The sequence below is a fragment of the Octopus bimaculoides genome, chromosome 1 (genome assembly GCF_046866305.1).
Source record: "Octopus bimaculoides isolate indiv1 chromosome 1, ASM4686630v1, whole genome shotgun sequence".
Taxonomy (NCBI): domain Eukaryota; kingdom Metazoa; phylum Mollusca; class Cephalopoda; order Octopoda; family Octopodidae; genus Octopus; species Octopus bimaculoides.
Window position 1 is genome coordinate 62,562,035 of NC_142928.1, and position 20,155 is coordinate 62,582,189.

Genomic DNA, 20,155 nt, shown 5'->3' on the forward strand with positions numbered 1-20,155 from the left:
AGATAGATAGATAGATAGACAGTAGTGCAGTAAGTTTTATGAAATGGCTTATCTTTCAAGCGCAAAGGCACATCCTCAGAAGTAAGCTGTCCAAGAAATGTCTAGTTACATCGTACTTGTTATTTTATTGCTACGTTGTTATGCTGCCCCATTGTGCCTGATATATATAGATTTTGTAAAACTTCTGCATTTTTAAAAGCTTTCTTTTTCTGCACTGCAATTCTCCAAGCGAATTACAACGCACTTATTATTTTCATTACTTTAAAAGTTATTCAACAAATGTTCACTAAGTACAGTTTTCTACTGGCCTATTTTGGTTAGTGAGAAAAAGGAAGGATATTATCCTCTGATGAAAGAATAAGATTGGGCCTCACTTCGGTTGCCAAGCATAGGGTAAAAGATAAAGTCTAACTTCCTAAATTATGTCTTAAATGCAGCTAATATCTTTCAGTTATCGTGTATCTTTATCTTTTAAGATTTAGTCCTGTCTGCCATTACAATGGAATAATGCTGGGCAACTGCATTGAAGATTTTGGTCGAACAGATCGCCCCCAGTAAATATTCTTTAATTTTTAAAGCCTAGTACTTATCCGATCGGCCTTTTTGCCGATGGGAACATAACACACTGACATATGTTGTCAAGCGGTGATAGGGCAAACAACGCGCGCGCATGCGCACGACACGTTTCGTTCAGTTTCCATCAAACAAATTTACTCACAAGGATTTAAGCTGCCCTTGGCTATAGCAGAAGACACTTGCCCAAGGTTCTACACAGTGAGACTGAATCTGGAACAATACGGTTGTGAAGCAAATTTCTTACAACACGCCTGCGCGAAAAATTTGAATGTAGTGAAACTTGTGTCTGTCTTTGCAATGAAATTAAGAGACAGTTCAATACACATTATTACAATTCGATTACAATTGTTGCCTCTACGTTAAATTATAATGTTCTAAAACACGATGCATGAATTTTAATATTCTTATATATTTAGACTGTTTAATGTATTTGTTTTGGGATTGTATTATTGCTTAACACACATAAATTCTGGCCTATAGATTAAAGAGAATAACGATTGGTTTCTTAGTTTTATAATTTCGTAACATATTATAACGGTTATTAAATAACTCAGACAATGAACTAAAACATCAGAGATACCATTCTCATCAAAAGCAATATTTAAGATAGAATGATTATATTTCATGCATGAACATTAAAAAGATAACTACAGATAATTATGCAGTCAGTATAAACAATGACAATAAATAATATTCGTTTGCAGGCGTATTAAAATGCGGAGTAGGTAGAGTCCTCAGATAGTCGGTCAAAATTCTGCAGTATTGTTTACATTCGCGTTTCGAATGTAGGAGTTCAAACCCCACTGATGGATTTCTCGAGCGCTGAGATGATAACATAACTGTTAAGCAGTGAGATCAATATTATCGGTTAAAGCTTTCGCTCGTGTTTCTGAACTAACATCTCGTTTACACAGAATATTTTTCAGTCATAATAAAACCGAATCAAAAGCGGTGATATAAGGATAAAATAATTCAAAATCGTTTTATCAGTGGCCAGCATGGGAAAAATAACTTTTAAGGTGAAAATAATAAATACAGTTATGAATAAGAGCAAAAGAAAAAAATTTATTTGCCAATATGCTGAAAACACAAAGAAAAACAGAGGACACTAAATCGTTTAACCACATGCAATAATTTCACTACTATTATTATACCGCATGTCGAAATGAGGAAAGCATTTTAACTAACTTTTTATGACTTGCTTTCCTCGTTTATATTTTCACTAATGATAGTGAAAATAGTCTATGTGGTTAGACAATTTAGCACCAGAAAAATGCGAGATGATATAAATAGATTACAAAAATAATGAAAACCAAAACAATGTTGTATTATTACTCAATGTTCCTATATCTCGGGACTATGACCCATTCTTTTGGACATTTGGAAAGGGAGGTTGGAAAAGGTCATTACTCAGATGTGTAGAGAGGAAGAAGGAAAGAGGAAGGTGACATGTACAAAATAATGTTGCTATAGCAACCGGTTTACTGCTTGTAGCGCTTTCTTGTTTGGTTGTTAATGGCTAGGTGTTGAGAATGAGGAACACCATGATTCTAAGATCGGTTATGGATACCTTGAAATACTGGGTCTTATAATTCTTTAGGTGTTTTTTTGACTGAAGTGTATCCGCGCATATTTTCTTTTATTTTAAAGTGTAATTTCATGATGGTGCTCTCAATGTAGGATGCCCCATATTTTCTGCAGATAACATTGTATAGCACGAAGGCCTTCGAATCAGTTTTGAAGTTAAACCAGTAGCATGCACCCCGTCTGTATGTTGACTCCCTCTCTACATATCGCATGTTTTTTGGCTACAGTTGTTCTGTTATTGAAGTAGGGTAGTATAAGGAAGCACATTTCAAACTCAGGATTATTGGCCCTTTCATGTAGCGTACTCATTTTAGAGTCTTTTTTAGATACAGACGTTTGGCTAAAGATGGCAAATAGCCGCTGAGTAATAGGATCCTCAAGATCATACTCAGCGTATGTGTTAATCTTCAATATCATCCTAGTATTTTTTATCGAGACACCATTTCTAGAGGGATTTGTCTGAAACGACTCAGGAGATACCCTCTAACCATAATCCTTAAAATTTGAAGTGAGCTGTCCTGCCGTCGGTGGGCACCAACTCAGTAGCCTGAGTTCCGGAGCTATTTATATATATATATATATATATATATATATATATATATATATATATATGAAACTCTCACTTAGTCTGATTCTTACGTTTTATGATTTACAATTTTTTGCAATTTTACAATTTTCTAATACAATAGTATATATTTATTTTGTGTTAAAACTACTACATTCATGTGTTACGCAGTCATCATATTCATGTTGTGGCAGTCGAGTTCCACAATTGACAATTGTAATGAAAGGATTAAATTCATTCTTCAAATACCGTTTGATAGGCTCCAGCATGTTGAATTATACGAACTGTAGGTTATGCCATTTATAGTGACACTGCCAAAGCAACATGCAGATAGCTACTGAATGTAAGGAGTTAATGGATATGATCCCGGGTCAAGCTATGTTTCGAATTAAAAGACAGTCAGATAAACTTGAAACAATTAGTAACAAAGGAAAATTTTGACCTAGGCAACAATGATGAATTTATTCATGGTATCTAAATGTATTGATAATCGTTGTGGTTCATATCAATTCATACATACCGATCAATAAATGAACACAAAAAACAGAAGAGTATTTGCGAATGCAAATGCAGAAATTTACTTTACTGCATCAAATGCCTTACATTATCGGAATTTTCACGGGTGCACCGAGAGCAAATTAGAGAGATTGATATCCGTCAGATTCCCTTTAAGCAACCATCTGGAAACATGTGGTTAGAAAATGTTTATAATATTCTCATTCAACAAACTACAGAACTCAAGAGAAGTTGAAAGAAAAGTTAGAGAAAAGAATGTTATTGATAAATTCAAACTCGTTGTAAATGGACAATAATAATAATAATAATACTTATAGTAAAGATGACAGTTGTAATGATGATAATAATAATAATAATAATAATGATAATAATAATAATAATAATAATGATGATGATAATAATAATAATAATAATAATAATAATAATAATAATAATAATAATAATAATAATAATAATAGGATACTCACTCAAACCCATCCGAACAGGAGTTCTACCACCCAAACAGACCTTGTGGATAAATAACATCCAGAACAAAATTAAAAAAAAGAGAAAAGATTTATCGATTCTCAACGAAATTAGTAAACAATCAACACTACTAAGTAACAAGAAGAAAACAAAAATACTGTACAAATACAGCATTACAGAAAAAGACTTACCTGAGGCAAAAGAAAAACTAAAGCAAGACATCCTTGCCAAAGCACAGAGGATCCGCCGGTATGAGAAACGCCAACGTTTCTTTGAACAAAACAAACAGTTCAAATCCAACCCCAAAAAACTCTACCAAGAACTGGGTAAAAATAAAATAGACATTACTTCAGCACCAACAGCAGAAGAACTAGAGAAATTCTGGAAACAAATATGGTCGGTGAAGCAACAACCCCAAAAAAGGACCATTAAAACAACGAACTTAGCACCTGAGCAACTCTGGGCCCCTATAACAACTGAAGAGGTCACCCAGACACTGCAAAGACTAAGCAACTGGAAAGCACCTGGACACGACAAGATCCCCAATTTCTGGTTAAAACACCTGCCAGCAATGCATAAAAAGCTGGCAGAAAACTTTAACAACATAATAGCAGATCCAGAAACACAGCTTGAATGGCTCACAAAAGGGAAAACCATCTTAATCCCCAAATCCACGGAAACGGAGAAACCACAAAACTATAGACCTATAACCTGTCTCCCTACGATCTACAAAGCCTTTACTGCAATAATATCGCAGAGAGTGAGTAAACACCTGGAAAATAACAACCTGTTTCCAGAAGAGCAGAAGGGATGCTGCAAGGGCTCATACGGCTGTAAAGATCAATTATTGATCAATAAAGCCATAACTGAAGACAGCCGCAGAAAGAAGAAAGGCCTCAGTATGGCCTGGGTGGACTACCAAAAGCCCTTCGACAGTGTTCCCCAGACGTGGATTCTGGAAACACTAGCCATAAACAAGGTGGCACCAATTATCATAAAATACATAGAGCACTCAATGAACAAATGGCAGACAGTGCTACAGCTCCAAACAAAAGAGGGACTTGTGAAAACGAAAGCCATCCCCATTAGAAGAGGAATATTCCAGGGAGACACGCTCTCTCCACTCCTGTTCTGCCTGACACTCACACCTCTAACAGAATTGCTAAATAGAACTGGATGCGGTTACAAATGCTATGGAAAAACGGTCAGCCACCTTTTATATATGGATGACCTAAAATTATATGCAAAAAACGACAAAGAGCTAGAAACACTACTACAGACAGTACACGGCTTTACCAAGGAAATAGAAATGAAATTCGGATTAGAAAAATGTGCCAAAGCAACCCTGAAAAGAGGAAAATTAGTTAAAAGTAGCAATATAACACGAGATAAAGCCAATGAAATAAGAGAACTAGACGAAAGCCAACCATATAAGTATTTAGGAGTCAATGAACTAGATAGGATACAACATACACAAATGAAAGAAAAAATAAAGAAAGAGTACTATAGACGAGTTAGATCAATACTAAAAACAGAGCTCAATGCTAAAAACAAGATAATGGGTATCAACACTTCAGCTGTCCCAGTTATAAGCTACAGCTACAACATCCTTAACTGGACACTAAACGAACTATGTAAAATAGACAGGAAAACAAGAAAAATAATGACAGGATATAGGATGCACCACCCAAAATCTGACATAGAAAGGCTATATATACAACGCACAGAAGGTGGCAGGGGTCTTATACAGCTAGAAAACTATTATAAAATAACCACCATAGGACTGCAAAAATACCTACTCCAGAAGCAAGGGAAACTAATACAAATAGCCACAAAACACGAGCAAAACAAAAAACTGTTTTCAGTATTTAAGGAAGCTGACAAATACAAACAAGAAATCAATCTACCTAACAAATACGAAGAAGAAGAAGAAGAAACAACAAAAGCTATAAAACAAATGAAATCCAAACTAAAACTAGAACAGCAACGGACCATGATAAAACGATGGCAAGAAAAGCCCCTACATGGTAAATACTGGGCTAAACTAAATGCGAAAGAAATAGACAGAGAAAAATCCCAGCAATGGCTGAGAAGCTCAGGACTGAAAGCAGAGACTGAAGGATTTTTAATTGCTGCACAAGACCAAAGCCTCCCCACCAGAAATTACCAAAAACACATAATGAAAAGAAATATAACAAGTAACTGTAGAATATGTGGAGATCGACAAGAAACAATAAATCATATTATCTCTGGCTGCCCAGTCCTGGCTAAGAAGGAATATATTCACAGACACGACAGAGCTGGGACCTATATACACTGGAAGCTATGCCAACATTATGGAATAGCAACAGAAAAAAGATGGTATAAACACACGCCAGAAAAGGTCACAGAAAACGAGAAAGCAACCATACTCTGGGATATGCCAATACACACAGATAGAGAAATTAAGGCAAATAGACCAGATATAGTTGTCAAAGATCATGAAGGAAAAAAATGCCTTCTAATTGATGTTTCAATACCAGCAGATGACAACGTTTCTCTAAAAGAAATGGAAAAACTTTCAAAATACAAAGACCTGGAAATAGAGATAACTCGAATGTGGAATCTAAAAACAGAAACAATTCCTATCATAGTAGGTGCCTTAGGTATAATAAAAAAATATTCAGACAAATACATAACAAAAACACCAGGACTTACAAATATATATAACATACAGAAAATTGCACTACTGGGTACTGCACACATTCTACGCAAAACACTTTCAATACAGTAAACATAAGAGCACCACAGCAAACCACAGCACATACCCAAGGCGCACAGAGCTGCGCTCGGTAGTGAAGTGAAAGCACGTTATAAAAATAAAACTACTGAATAATAATAATAATAATAATAATAATAATGATAAGGCCTACTGCTATTACTACTACTACCCACCACCGCTTCTACTTACAACAACAATAATAAAGGTGATGTTGCTGATGGTATTCATGTGAACTATATCAACATTGACTTGATTAAAATGTAAATTTTCTGGAAAATTTTTGGAATGGTAGCAAGAGAATTCAATGAAAACAGAAATGTTGTTTACAACATTCCAAAATATAATCAAGCAATTATTTCCTTAAGTGCAGTCAAAGGAAAGAATCCTTGACGTGCTAACCAAAACGTGACGTCTAAGCCACACACCAATTGACTAAAATATCTTAAGAAAAAAAACGGGATAAATGTTAACCAAGTTGGTGCATTCACCAATGGGTGGCATCTACGTCACATACTGATTGGCCGAAATACAGTTAGAACGTAGTTGGCGCGCTCAAAAAGCCCTGGCATCTAAGCCACATACAATTCGTAACATTCAGCCTGTTAACAATTCCGGTTCTGATAGTTGTGATAATTATTTCATTTTGATTTCACTCATTTGCAGGTAGCATTTGAAAGGTTGTGCAATCACCAATATATTTATCGCGATTCTATCACTCGGTGGGCTGCAGTATCACTGATCTAGTGTTGCACTGTCCTTTCATGGAGCCCTCTCAGCTTCTTCATCCAATAAACTTGGACCCCATCCGGTCCTGGGCTCTTCCAATTTCGGAGGTTTTTATAATCGCTTCTTTCAGTAATTATTTTTACGTCTAGAAATAATCTGTTTTGCCTGAATTATTTTGTTCTATTGTCTTATATTTCCATTTTGCTTTGATTGCTACTACCCTTTCTGTTTTTAGACTCTAGATTCGAGTTACCTCTGTTTCCAGGTCTTTGTATTTTGATAGTTTCTCCATTTCTATTAGAGAAACATTGTCATCTGTTGGTACTAATACATCGATTAGAAAGCATTTCTTTCATGATGATCTCTGACAAATATAACCGGCCTATTGCCCTAATTTCTCTCTCTCTCTCTCTCTCTCTCTCTCTCTCTCTCTCTCTCTCTCTCTCTATATATATATATATATATATATATATATATATATATATATATATATATATATATATATATATATATATATATATATATATATATATATATATATATATATATATGTATATACATGTATATATATGTATATATGTATATGTATATATCATATATACGTGCATATATTCATATCTGTGTGTGCGTGTGTGTGTGTGTATGTATGTACAAAATTATAACTCCAAGGAAACTATGGAATGTGGCATGGTCGTATAGCGTTGCTGAGGATGGAGTTGAAAGAAAGTAAAGGACACTGGTGGTTGAGTGGACACAGGGTCCAAGGCAGATGTACGATCGACAACGTGGGTTGCGTATGCGGGCAGCGTCGATAACAATAATTTGAATAGAATTTGTTGATTGTAATTGATATATACGGTGTACAGAGAATGTAGTCCTAATTGATTCTGAAAATATTGGTTTTCATTTTTCATTGCACTCTTTAAATAACAGAACATTGTTTGTTATTGAGAAAGATTTACAATGCTATTGCTATTGATTTATCTGAAAATAGTAACTAACACATCTAAAGAAGGCATGGCTAAAGATTCTAGAGACGATCAATATCAAATATAATTTCAGTGATTTAGTGGCGATACTGCGGAATCGATTTGGAGTGTCATATATCGATAGAGCTGGACAAAGTGCCTTAAACCGCGTTAACTTTTATTCATCCATACCGTTGTCGATTTTCCGTCTACATTTTGAATAAGAGTAGAATCATCCCAATCGTATTAATCGTTTATTCTGTTCCGTATCAGCCAGCCTCTGTCTAATGCCGGAAATCGTTTATTATTATTGTTGTGGTTTAATGTTTCTCTTACATTGGGACTTCTATCGTATGCATCTAACAGCGTCCAACTTCTATTTTCACTGAGTTTGGTTTTTGTGTTTCTACTATACACATAGCAAGTTCAGACGTTTATGTTCAAAATTCCATTTACAGAGAGTTCAGCTAAATTATTATACTACAATATCCGTAATATATACATAAACATATGTGAGCCATAGCGTTCAACCATCATCGAATATATATTTAATATTGTTTCCTTGATATACTTCGTTCCTTTTGTTGTGCATTGAATGCAAATGAATATAAATCTACAATAAATACACTTCTTTCTTCTCTTAATTTCTTAAAACCTTTCCGCTTGCGGTTAATACGATTATAAGAAACAGCAACATGTATAATATGCATGATTGGTGTAATGTCCTTGAAAAACGATAGCGCTATTTATATATCGCTATGTAACGTACGTTACTTACGATATATATATGCTTTTCTAATGAAGTCAAAAATTAGTCATCTTATGCTGTATAGGTTTCTATTCAATGTGTCTGTTTATGCTTATATATTAACATCTTACATGTTGTACACGTACAATTCCACCACAAACACGGTTTCTTTAGCTCTCTAAAAAAGTCAGCATAATGAAAATGAACGGGTAAAATCACACGAAAGTCACAGCAACGTCATCACCACCAGCTCACTGACTAACAACAAGAAACACAGTTCATCGCTGCTACCACACGTCGCCACGATTAACTCTTATGGTCATTAAGAGCGTCGATGCCTTCAAAACCCCCATGGAGTTCATTATTCTCAATACCTCTCTTATTTGTTTGTGCGATGCATGATGCTCATTCTCACACTCTTATTTTCTAATTTTCCCTCACTTCTTCCCAAGTATTTACTTCCTCCATTTTGTTTTTTAATAGTTCAACTTTCTTTCTTTATCTTTCTCTCACTCTCTCCTTCCACCCTGTTTTGCTCTTGTTTACCTGAACATTTAGACCGTATTCTTCCCACTATTCTTGCAAGAGTTTTTATCGCTGACTTTCATTTTCTCACTCATTAATGTCTATGTTTATCTTTTACCGTCCTTTTCGTTTGCCTTCTAAAATGGTGGTTATAGTGATCACCATAACCGCCACTACTATACCTACCAACAATCACTCAGAATGTTCCAGTTACCTTTCTGAGCATAAGATACAAGGGTGATTAATTATTAGTTAATCATATGGCTGAAAACAGTGGTATTGATATGCAGCATTTGTATAGCGGTGTATAAAATAAGATGGAATGATATATTTTTTTTTTTAAAGTTGTTCATATCGCCTACTTTGATCTTCAAAAATTTAAAGGCGATAAAATGAATACTATTCAGTAATACTGGTATCAATTTTTCAATATAGGTCTGTTAGAAACTAAATGTTTGATATAGTTTGATATATGGTGAAAGTAACTCCTTATTCGATTAGTAATGTATCTCGAATGCCTTTCGCAAAAACAAAGATAAACTTCTGCTGTCTATTTTTAACTGCAAGAAATCTAGTGATGAATACGAATTAAATGGTATTGTGAAAATAAGCTTATATATCTTATGATGAATGGGTAACGATGATTCGTAAGCCAGTAGTATAGAGCATCAAGAACTCCACCTATTGTGTTCTCAACTCCCTATATACATATTTCTTTTGTTCGTCTGCTTTATTCAATCTATTAAACAACTCTCCTTGTGACACGAGTAATACTTGCCGTGTGAAGAGTACAAGAGTATTCTGAGCTACAGAATTAATAGCTCATTGTGCTCGTTAAACATGTTTAGCATATCTTCTGACTGGATCGCGATGCGTTGATTAAAATAGTTTTGATTATTCTATTAGACTACAGTACATCCATACATTTACAACTGAATTATTTGTATAATCAAAGGACTCAAACTTTTATGATCCTAAGGACATCTTTGGTATACTTTGTTCCACATGCGAGTTTGTAACCGGGATTATTATTAAAGTAGTTTATGTTAACTTAACATGAGATTGAGACCGCAGTGATTTTTTTTTTATTTTTACTTCATATAGGCATTACATATTCGATATTTTAGTTAAACTTAGTTTCATTTCTTTGCCAGTTCTGAAACCACTTAGTTTTATGATCATAGGATCTTGATAGAATATTATATATTGCAAAACTATTTATTGAAGAATGGACTCACTGGAAACCGTACGCCAATTCTTAACCCAATCGGAAAACTCTTAACGCTAAATTGGATGCCATAAATAAGCATATGCGTTTCTAATGTACTATGATTTAAGAATACAATCAACTTGAAATTGAATAGTGTCGAAACGAATTGTAATTCTGATTGTTATTTTATTTTTTTGTATTTAGATGCTGGTTTTACGTAAGTTTTGCCAATTCAGATCTACTGTCAGTCGAAACAATGTGAAGTTTAATACTAGGGATGAAATTTTTCCTGCGTTTAATTTAAAATTTACATGTTGCCTAATAAATTCTTATAGAAATGTTAACTAAGCTATGATTTTGGTAGCAAGTTAATGGGTGAATTTGTTTCCTATGGTTTCAACATTAAAGCTGAGTAATAGAATGCTTAAACAACTGAAAATAATTACAAACAATATTTCTTTTTGATTCTGCCCTACGCACTGATAAATATCCCTGGGATTACACAGGGTCAAACAAAATACATTTTTATTGTAGGAAAACACTGAAATGCTCACTATCAGGCATTGCACTTTACAATAAGAAATTTCATATGTCTGTTAACGTATGAAAAATATTTTGGGAAAAGTCTCCTCACCACATTGAAGAAATGTTTCCTTTATGCAAACAATTATTTACTGCTCATGCATCATATGTATGTGTTATTGAACTGCAAAAAAATTAAATTAAAAGAGAACTTACGAGTTATTCCAAATTGATTGAGTACCTGGTGTTTGATTCACGGACTATTACCCATTAAGTATCAAACATATGTGTTTTACTTGGAAATATGCGAGCAAAAGAAAAATATTCTGAAGAATATAAACCTGGAAAATTACACAAGTTATTACACTTGGAAAAGTTCAGGACAACTGATTACATCTGGTGAACTACAGAACAAGAAAATGTTTACTTAAAATATTGAAGCTAAAGATAAAATTTCAAATAAAATATTTAGATATAGAAAATATTTGCTTTTATTAAAACTAAAATTTTATTACAAGTTATTACTTCTATTTGTTACTTGTTACTTCTATTAAAAATCAAACATAATGCAAAATATTTTTTTCACTTACATCAAGTAATATTCAGAAATTTGAAAATAGGTTATAAAAATTAATAGTAGCACATAATTAGTTAGTACAATAAATAGAATAATACAAAAATTAGTTATATATTACAGTAAAATCTACCTATAACATATTCACAGTAAAATTTGCTTGAGTTATTGCTTAAGTAACTGCTACTTATTCACGTTTTTAGTCTTGACACAATACCTACTTTTACATAATGAATTTGCCTACCATATATATTATTCTACTTTGCTGTTGGCACTTCTGGCTGTCAATTTTTTACGTATTCTAGTGTGTCAACATTTTAATAGCAAGATGGTACCATTTTTTAATTATAATGCTATTTTGTAAATAAAAAAATCAAATAATTTTTTTTATATTCAAATTTCATCCTTAGCTGGAATATTTTAAGGAAAAATTTTCTTGTTCTGTAGTTTACTAGTCGAAATAAATTGTCCTTCACTTTTCCGAGTAAAATAACTTTCCAGGTCTATAATCGTAAGAATATTTTTCTCTTGCTCGCATTATTCTGTGTAATCTATGGTTTTCCAGGCTATGCTATTATGCTAATTCATAACGTGTTAAATGTGTCAATTAGCAGTGTCGTAGATAATGTTTTCCTTAACTCAATAATGCCGGTTATATATATTAAAAGACCCTTATAGAGCTATATTCATAACAATAGTATAGAAATAAATATTATCACCCTCGAATTTGAGAAACAAACACTTATAACGTTTTTGTTTTAAAACTTCATTGCATGGGATTGATACCAAGAAATTCCTCGAATTGAAACCTATCTTTTAAGTTTAATTAAAATATACATTGTTTTTAAAATAAAAAGTTAATTATACTTAAATCCAATTTTTTGCTTTACTTATATTGTAAGGAGATAGTAATGGCTAAGAAACATTTGATAAGATGTCTGCACGGTGAGGGCTTTCCTATGATAATTAACATCTCCATGTATACCAAATATTAACGAATACCCTGTTTAGAGTTAGCGGTTAGGTTAATAGGTCATAGCTTACAATAAAGAAAATTATTTCCATTAAGAAAACTAGCAGAGTAAACAAATTTTATTAGGCAGGGAGGAATAAAATTTTATGCTGAAACCTGTTTGACTTGTGAGAAATATAAAACTGATGGTCGTTCGATATCATACTGGAAAATCAAAATCACAATATCATTACTACAAGTGAAATAAAATGCCATTCCCTAAAAGCGATTGATTGTCGAATGATTTTCTTAGTATTCCTAATTCAAGTACTATTATATATTTATATACATTAATATGGTCCCCTTCATCTCTGGCTTCTTTATTTTCGTAAGAACGAATAATTACTCCTGATTCATAGAACAGTTATACGGCAAATACATTTTTTGTGTCCTGAGAATAGTTTCACCACGATTATCATAATGTATTAACCTAAATTGACCCGGATGTAGTGATTAAAGATGTATTTTCGCCTACTAGATTCTTTCCTTTCAGAAATAAATTGTATATCCTAATTTCCAAATTATTCTGTAATTAAAATTTTACCCAGAGTTACAAGTCACCATGGCCCACGATGCAACTGACTCACTTGTTAAAGCGGTGTCATTGTGCGATGTTGTTTTCGACTTCTGATGCTCTTTATTTTATGGTTATTTTCAAAGAAGAAACATGTAATTGTCTATCTATAGACGTAACAATATATCATACTGTTTGTCTCTATAAACGAATGAGTTAAACTTGTTTTGTGTAAAATAGCTATCATATAGCAATATATTATTGTTTTACTTATTTGAACATATACTGTTTTGATGGTTTGGATGTAGATAATATTCGTTCCTCAACATATACAATACAAAATTTGAGTGTTGATATATTTTTATTATACAATCTCAAATATTCATACGATAGAGAGCCGAAGTTGTTTCCTGCAAATTTAATAGCATTATATGAGATGACTATTTTATTATTTTTTTCAGTGGGATCATACAAGTTGAATTGTAACCAGATAGCGAGAATATATTTTTTTTTCATTTTTGCGATGCATTGTGTATTAAATATATTCCAACACAGTGATCATTGAATAATTTGAATAATGCTGTGTCATGGAAATGAATCTATTGGCATTTCTGAATAGAAGCTAGAAAACCAATGAATACAAACAAAATTTGAAAAGAACATTTTTAAAATACTTTAAACGCTCAATAATAGAATGTTGATCATTTAAATTCTAATGATTTGTACGATTATAATGAGTATACAAAATGATTCCTACACTATTTAGACAGCTGTCTGCAAAAGAATTAGTATCCTGACTTAAAACAGAAATCATTTGCGATAACGTTAATGGTATTTGAAATCTGACTTCACTCAGTTACTGTTGATTAAAATCTGAATTACAACTGATGGGACATCAGGTTTTTATCTTATTATAATCCCCATAGTAGCCTTTTTGCTTGTTTTCTAATTTGAATAGAATTATTTTATATTTTACATGTCTTATAAAATTGGTTACAGTCAATGACTAAATTATTTTGTTTTCTTTTTCCACTGACTTTTTAATTGTTCTCCGGATTTCTTTTTAAGAACAAAAATTGAAAATTAACTTAAACTGACGTATCTAAACTTCTATCTTGAACGTTTTTAACAACTGTAATAGTTGCGTTAAAAGTCTCTGCCCACTAATGGTGACTTGTAAAACTGGGCTAAAATTTAATTACAGAATAATTCGTAAATTAGTATAAATAATTTATTTCCCAAATGTTGTCAAATATATGAATGTAAATGTTTAAACAGCTAAAACTATAGAAAAGAGCTTTTCATCCAATTCATCCAAAGAATGGGGATAGTAAATCTGAAGGCATTGGCTGCTAAAGCAAACGAAAATATTGCTAAATTCAAATGAAAGTTAAATAACTATTAATAAACTTATGAAACTGGGGTGCATACGGATTAGTTACCACATCGGACAAAATGCTTCGTGGCATTTCGTTCGGCTTACGTTCTGAGTTGAAATATCACCGATATTGTCACTGCTTTTATCGTTTCGTGGTCGATAAAATAGGTACCAGGCGTTGCACTTGTAATACAAAAGATTATTAGTGTATATAAGGAAAAATAGGCATTTGAAATGTTGGCACAAGACAAGTAATTTTGGAGATGAGGTAAGTCGATTACATCGACCTCAGTATTTAACTAGTACTTATCTTATCGACGCCGAAAAGATGAGAGGCAAATTCGACCACGACGGAATTTTAACTCAACACGTGAAGACGGATGAGATGCCGCTAAGCATTGTCTGAATATTTTTTGCCTTTTAACTCCCAACCCTATCAAACTCAAATTTAGCAGTCAACGTTGAGAGGAACAAATGTTAAAATGTCAAATGTCAAATGTTAAAATATTACTTTACCGGAAAATGAATACATTGACCAATTCTGTTGTATCAAACATTTGATTCTTGTATTACAGTGTTTGAGTACGAATGCATATTTATGTTTGCGATGGTTACATGTGCAGTGCATGCACGTCTTTATGGTAAGCCAAATGCCTTAAACTTCGTTATACAATATGCTATAAGACGATATGTTGCGATCATACCACACAAAAGGACAATTGTAAAAATATGTAAGTTGTGTACTTAGAATTGCGTGTACTTAAAATTTCGAAAACCACTGGCGTTACATGCTTCGTTTTATGCGGATCATTGCAGTTTTGTGTTAACAATCTCAGGAGATTTTTTTCTGTTTTTTCCATCCTCGTCGAATTGGAACCAACTAAGAACTGACTTCTTTGAGTCTACGCCAGCCAAAGAAGTGTTGACAAATGAGAAATCTCTCTCTCTTTCTATCTCTCTTTCTCTATCTCTCTCTCTCTCTCACTCTTTCTCTCCGGGATATGTCTTTTTTATTATAAGTCCCGTCATTTGTTTTCTTTTTTCTTGATGTAACAAAAACTTATATTTGTATACAGACCTTAACTTGAAAATAACGATAATATATTCACCAGCTCAGGGCAGCTACATAACGGCAACAAATTTTATGTTTAAAAGAATATTGACAAATTGTCAATTTGCATTTTGTAAAAATAAGCTACTGATTGTTTTCCTTTACGTATCGATACGGAGATGAGAAAACAAAATAAGTTTTCTTCACTGTATTAAAAATGTGTCTTTTTTTCAACATAAGTTTCTAGGCAATATTCTATTCGTATAATATTAAATAAAATTTCTATTACGTGGAAATCTTATTTTAAAACAAACTAGGACTAGACATACATAATTTTGAGACTGCAATGTAAGTAGCATTTCCAACCAGACTGTTTCAAGTATATACACATATATGTATACACACCCTTACTCTGATATTTTGATACAAGAACAATATATCTGGCGTAATGGAATTAGACGATGAAAAATTTATTCAATTAAATACGCTTCTAGTTTTGACACAACAGTATAAATAAAAGGATCTTGCTTGATCCGCTCCGCATTTCCTAAATTAAGATAAAAAAATAAAATAAAATATTTTAAGGCATTTAGGACAGCGAATTGCTAATTTGACAATTAACTGCTGCATTTCACGTTTCAATTAATTATTTCTAAGTCAAAAAATTTTGAAGAGGAAATTTGAAATGATTGTTTCAACTTCAGTTCTTGAGTGGTACGTTAATCTGTCTGCACGGAAATTTTGAAAATCAAAAGTGACGGTGACAGTTTTTTTCTATACAATGTATAGAGTTGTAAATAAATATTGCAAGTTGTTTTGCACATCACTCCAAAGATTCTGCTTATCTACCGTCTTTAAGCTTCTATTATTGATAATTTGGCGCAGTTGGGTTCACTAATATATTTCAGTTATGAAATTCTGCCGATTCGCCATCCCTTTTCTACAGATGAATAAATCTCATGTATAGTTTTAATTGTTGAGTTTTAAAAAAAATTGACAACATTCAGGAAATGTAATGATTATATTAATTTCAGTATCCTCCTTATCCTCCTTACATTTTAATCCATGCGGTACGAGTGGGAAATGCCTTCTGAGGCTTCTATTCTAGTTGCTAAACTAATTTCATATTAGCAGGTTAGATACACTAATCAGGATTATTTATTGCCTTTAAAACCTAAGTTGCTGAAAATACATTTTTGAGTGGGAAATATAACAGAATAATTTTGAATTATGTAAGACAATGAAAATCACTACATAGAATTGCAAAAATTTATCTAATCTTACATTAGCTTCTTGATAAATTTAAAGTGGTTTAAGTATTTCATTTAACCCGGATGAAGTCGGGAGGAAACCAATATGCTTTAATATTTACTCTATTTCATCGTACATAAAATTCTGCCGCGTTACACTTATATACGTCAAAGTAAGAAATTCTTTTTTTCATTTATTCTTTTTTTGTGCTAGGCCGTCTATTTATCGGCATTAAATACCTTCCCAGAATCAAAAATATTAAATGCGACTAGTCAAATGAAAAGAGTCAGTGACGTGATACGATTTGCAAGAGACGTTGAACTAAATCGCTGAATGTGAAGTAATATCGTATTTAGTTGCATACATATAAAACATATAAAGGTATAAACTAATTCTGCTTCGCAGTATCTTAGAAGTCTGTTTCTTCATAAAGAGAAGACACAAACTATTAATGAAAGTTCTTTTTATCCAAATGCGTAGATATAAAATAGAAGTTACGTAATTATCTTCCTGATATCCGAAGATTTCACATTAAAGTCTTGCTCTACGATTAATGTGGTAGAAAGATGGCCGTCAACACTCTTACAAATGACGATATCGTTGCTTTATAGCACCATGTCAGACTAGATGAAATAGATACGATTATAGTTATCTTAGGCGTTACCACTTCACCTGAGGTATCTCCGAATTACATTACCCATTCTTTTGTACCGTTCCTAAGATATAGGTTGGATGCAAGATTTTTGCACTGTTATTTATGGCCAGAGGCTCTACACGCTATATCAAACACGTTGTCTCAAGCTTCTCATCAGCAAAGTATGTTGGCACTGGTAAAGTAGTAGGTTTCTTCATTAGTGTGGAAATTAGGATACCAAGTGTTGTACATTTCTAATAATATCGAGGAAATTCTAGCGTTATTGTAGATAAAAATTCTGGGACAATTGATGACCCGACGTCCATCATATATCTGAGATTTCTTTTTGTCCCAACTTGGAAAAAAAAGTAAAAAAGTAGAAGCTAAAGTTAGCAATATCTACATTGACATAAGACAACATCATAACTATTAAAAATGAAAGTCACATCGACAAAGGACTACAATAGCTATAAGACAAAATCAATAGAAGCAAGAAATCACTGACGTTTAAAAAGTGCATAAAGAGATTAGTTTGGAGTAGTGGGCCAAGAATACACTACACGAATAATAAAAACACAAACGGCGACACATTCGCTTTATTTCGACTCCAACTTAGAATGTAATGCCCAGTTGATGGACTGAACTATTGAAACAGTGGCTAAATAAAAGGTAACTAAAATTAAATATGTCGATTATTGAGATCTGGAATGTAAGCATACATAAGATTGTGTTTGTGAGTATTAAGAGCGTATGGGTTTAAGAAATGAAAATTCTAGCCATAATTACTATAAATATCTTGAATGTTTGACATATACATATTCAATCTGAGAATTACTGAATTTCTATATTGATTACTTATCGATATTTAATACATTCTATATCCGTTTTAAAACAAAACAAAAATCACATTTTGTTCTTTGTATGTATTTTTCTTTCTCCTAATCTTTTTAAGCCAGTATGATCGACATTGTATTCAACGTCCCTCTCAAAGCAAACAAGAAATCACGACAGTTATCTTTGTGACTTTGTTCCGATGCAAACAGCAGACAGAACGCATTTCAGTCGTAACATATTGTCTACAAATAAGATTCACACAATAGAAAATGTGACGATGACTGTACAATGCATGGGAAAACAGCGTGCAGCCAAAATTATGAAAGGCTTCTACAGTAAGTTTTCCGCATCAGGGCTTCCTTCCGGCAAAGCAGTAATATCAAAATGTGCACGAATTCCAACTCGTCTTCGTAGCACACATATATAATGATTCATTTATGACACCCAGTCATTCCGATTTCCCGTATGTTTTACGTGTGCATATATCCAGTTATTTTGGTTGCATTAAGTTCATCTCCACCATTTACTTATCCTTGACATGAAAATGTTTCTCCTACATTGTATTCCCTCTCCATCAATTTAATCTTTCGAATACCCCCTGAAAGCTCTTCGCATTTTATACCGATGATGCTAATGCAAAACTGAAAATATTTACAATCCTAATATCTCTACATAAATTGGTACATCCTGCCTAATCGCAGATACATACCACATATCCACATAATATAAAACATTTTCCATGGCGAGTCACAAATAACAATTATAAATTTATTCCAAAATACTAACATGCATAAAAAAATCAATCAACAATAAATACCTATTAATAAGTTTTTCTGATTTTATGAATCAATTAAACTCTAATTGTAAAACTACAGAAAATGTAGATTGCCTTCAACCGGCTGTCTTTCAGACTAGTCCTTTTTTTTTCTCAGATCAAATAGTGCATAAGTTAAAGTATTTTATCACTGTTCTACGTAACTTCTTGAACGATTAATAACGACTTCATTTTGTCGCTTTGGCCTGCCAGAAAAAAAACCATTTAAATACATTTAAAACACTTGAATATCTAAAACTGATATCAAAGGATGTTGCACTAGTTAAAAGAAGTCTGAATAAAGATAGTTGTTAGAAGACCACTTCATAGATGTGCCAATTCAATTAATGTTGGCTGAGGGTTAAACAATATTCACAGCAAAAATGTGTAACTGAGCAGAATTAGAATAAATAAATATTCAATAGATTCAATAAGTGATGCTATCCAAGGAGTAGAACATTGATTTAAAATTGCCGAAATTGTATTTCGTTTCATTGCGAGAGTATTGTACGATAGCATAAATACCAGTAATATAAGAAAGACAAATTATGTAAAACATTTATAAAATAGCATTTTTAGTTTACAAAAAGCATCACTATTAAAGAAACAAAGCTATGGTGAAAAATTCTGAGAAGCTATGTCCCCAGAAAGTATAGGGTATCGGCTTTGTAATTACAAAATTGATTAGTCTGTATCTGTTGTTTTGTTTTCTCGATGCAGTGTTATATTATAATGTAATGTATACGCCGAATAATGTATAGTCTTCTTTAAAAATTGACCTTACGTCCGCTCAAAAGTGTACAAGCTGTTCTTCAATAATTCTTCTTCGGTATGGATTCTGACCGTCGGACTGATCTAGCCATATTTACATTAGTGAGAGAGAACTGTTTTTTTATTTTTCTAACTCATTATAGAAGCAGAGCT